Below are 2907 nucleotides of genomic sequence, written 5' to 3' on the forward strand. Positions count from 1 at the left end.
CCTCCGCCTCCAGCGGCGGGACGCCAACCCTTTTCCCTGCCCTGCAGCCGGGGAAAAGCTGTGGGGCACGGAAGAGGGGAGATTGGGGCAGGCGGGGGACGGGACGCGCCAGCCCCGTGGCCGCCAGAAACCAGAGAGCAAATGCTGCCCCACTGCCAGGCGCGGCCCGGGACGGAGCGGCCCCGGCACTCACCTTTGGCGATCGCGTACCCCTGCTCCTTCCTCCCTGCGGGAAGAAAGAGGCATCAGGCCACGCGGCCCCTCGCAGCCCGGCTCTGCTCCGGTCCCGGGGCGCCAGCTCGGGCCCCTTCTCCTCCCGGCCTCCCTCTCCCCGCCTCCCCAGCCCTGGCGCTTTACCCCATCTGCTCTTCTAGACCACAAAGCCGGCGATCGCCGCGATGACAACTACCACAGCGACGACCGCCCCAAGGACAACAGGCAGCAGGGAGCTCAGTGGCTCTGGAAGAGAGCAGGGCCGGGAGCAGGGGCCGGGAGCTGCCCCCAGCGGGCACTCCACAAGCTCTGGCCGCCCTCGCTCACCCCAGGAGAAGAGGCCGGGCTCCGGCAGGCTGGCGTGCTCCACGCGGCACTGGTACTCGTGCTTCTCTGTGGGGAGGGCCTCAATGCTGGCCCAGGCAGGGAGGTGCCATCGCTGTTGGGTGTGACGCTGTCCCGCTTGGTCTCCTGGGCTTGGACGCGGCCCTTTTTCAGCCAGCTGATGCTGATGGGCCGCGGGTAGAAGCCGTGAGCCCGGCACGACAGGGTCACGAAGCCGTGGCTCTCCTTGGCCGACACTCTCACCGCGGGGCGCTCTGGGGAGACGGCGCGAGGGAGGGAGGTCAGGCAGCTCGCGCCCAGGCCCGGACGCACACGCTGCACCATGCCGCCAGCAGCGCCCTCAGGCGCCTGGGCCCAGCGCCGAGCCCGGGGCCCGTCCCCGTGTCCGGGGGGTCCCACCTCGCCCTCACCTCTCCTCTCCTCTCCAGCGCGGCCCTCCCGTATTCCACGTATCTCCGCAGCCCCTCGATGCAGCTGTTCTCCAGGTAGTGCTTCCAGCGCTCAGGCTCATTCTCAGCCTCCCACTTCCTCTTCGTGATTAGCGCAGCAGCATCCACCGCGACGAATGTCAGCGTGTCCTTGTCGAAGGCGATGAAGTCCTTCCCGTCATAGCCAAGCTGCCTAAACCCCCGGGTCCCGCCGTCCTCCAGGAGGTCACAGCTGTACGTGTGCTGCGCTGTGTGATACCCTGAGACACAAGCAGGGAGACGGGGGCTCAGGGGCAGCAGAGGGGCTCGGACCCGGCACCCAGCGCAGGGCCGGGGGCACCCCAGCCCCGCAGCCCCCAGCGCTGATGGCGAGCGGCTGCCGCCAGGAGCCCCGGCCCGGCCCCTGGAGCCCCGGCCCGTGCTCACCCCCGCTCTGGTTGTAGCGCTTCTGCAGCATGTCCAGGTACACACGGAAAGTCTCCTGACAGTCCTGATTGATCCGGGTCTCCTCGTCCCAGTGGTCCTGACCCTCCTGCTCCATCCAGGCCGCGCCCGGCACCGCTCTGCATCTCGCTGTCGTAGCGATCAATGAGCTCTCCGTCCACGTAGCCCACGGAGATGAAGGCGGGCAGCCCTGGGCTGGGCTCCGTCACGGCAGTGTTGAAGTAGCGCAGGGAGTGGGGGCCTGCGGGGACACGGGGTGCGGTGAGGGGCTGGGGGGGGGTACATTGGGGGGCATCCGGGGGATCAAGATGTCCCGGGGGGACAAGACGGGTGGGTCGGGGGGGCAGCATGTCCCAGGGTTCAGGTCGGGGGGGCAGCACGTCCCGGGGGGGCAGGTTGGGGGGCTCCGGGGGGGCAGCACAGCCCGAGGGGGTCCAGCGGGGCAGCACGTCCCGGGGGGCAGGTCGGGGGGGCAGCACCTCCCGGGGACGGTTGCAGGCCGGTCCGTGGGGCCGCTGACGGGGAGCCCGGCAGCGGGGGAGGGCAGAGGGGGGCTGGGGTCCCCGCCCGCACTCACCACTCGCCGCCGCCCCACCGCCCCCCAGCAGCAGCAGCAGCAGCAGCCCCGGCCCCATCGCCCGCCCCGCTACCGCCTCCTCGCTGCCATCGCCGTCGCCCTCACGCAGCGCCGAAGCTCACGGGGGCCACGCCCCCACGCCGCCATTGGCTGCGCTCTGTCCCACCCGCCAATAGCGGCTCGAGTCGACCCAGGCGTCACCAGGAGCTGGGCTGATCCCGGTGCGGCAGGTTGGGAGAAGCGACAGCGAGGGCGCGCGCGGAGGGCGCTGCGCAGGGCCGAGCCGCGACTCCCGCCCCACCTTGTCACGCAGCCATTGGCCCCGCCGGCGGCCACCCGCCAATGGCGCGGCGCTGCAGTGGTGACGCCACCGGGCGCTGGGCAGATCTCCGTGGAGCGCGTGGTGGGTGCGATGTGGGAGGACGAGGACGCTGTGGGGACGGAGACGATGTGGGGACAGGGACACTGGGGGGACGGGGATGATGTGGGGATGGGGATGATGTGGGGATGGGACACTGGGGGGATGGGGATGATGTGGGGATGGGGATGATGTGGAAGTGGGGACGATGTGGGGATGGGACGCCATGGGCATGGAGACGATGTGGGGATGGGATGCCGTGGGGATGGGGACGATGTGGGGATGGAGATGGAGTTGGCTCTGTCACAGGGGCAGGGGGACACTGGGGATGGGGATGATGTGGGGTTGGGGACGATGTGTGGACGGGGACACCATTGGGATGGGATGGAGTTGGCTCTGTCACGGGGCAGGGGGACGTGGTGGGGATAGGGACACCGTGGGGACGGGGACACCGTGGGGCTGGAGATGGAGTTGGCCCTGTCACAGGGGCAGGGGGACGGGGACACCACGGGGATGGGGACATGGTGAGGACGAGGACGGCA

The 2907-nt window shown here is 70.5% G+C and overlaps 1 pseudogene; it reads right to left on the reverse strand.

Annotated features, from left to right (window-relative positions):
• Nucleotides 1–370: 370 nt before the first annotated feature.
• Nucleotides 371–2065, reverse strand: LOC135325519 (class I histocompatibility antigen, F10 alpha chain-like; annotated as a pseudogene).
• Between the last annotated feature and the right edge of the window lie 842 nt (nucleotides 2066–2907).

This window comes from Dromaius novaehollandiae, unplaced genomic scaffold, assembly GCF_036370855.1.
Source record: "Dromaius novaehollandiae isolate bDroNov1 unplaced genomic scaffold, bDroNov1.hap1 HAP1_SCAFFOLD_31, whole genome shotgun sequence".
NCBI classification, from domain to species: Eukaryota; Metazoa; Chordata; class Aves; order Casuariiformes; family Dromaiidae; genus Dromaius; species Dromaius novaehollandiae.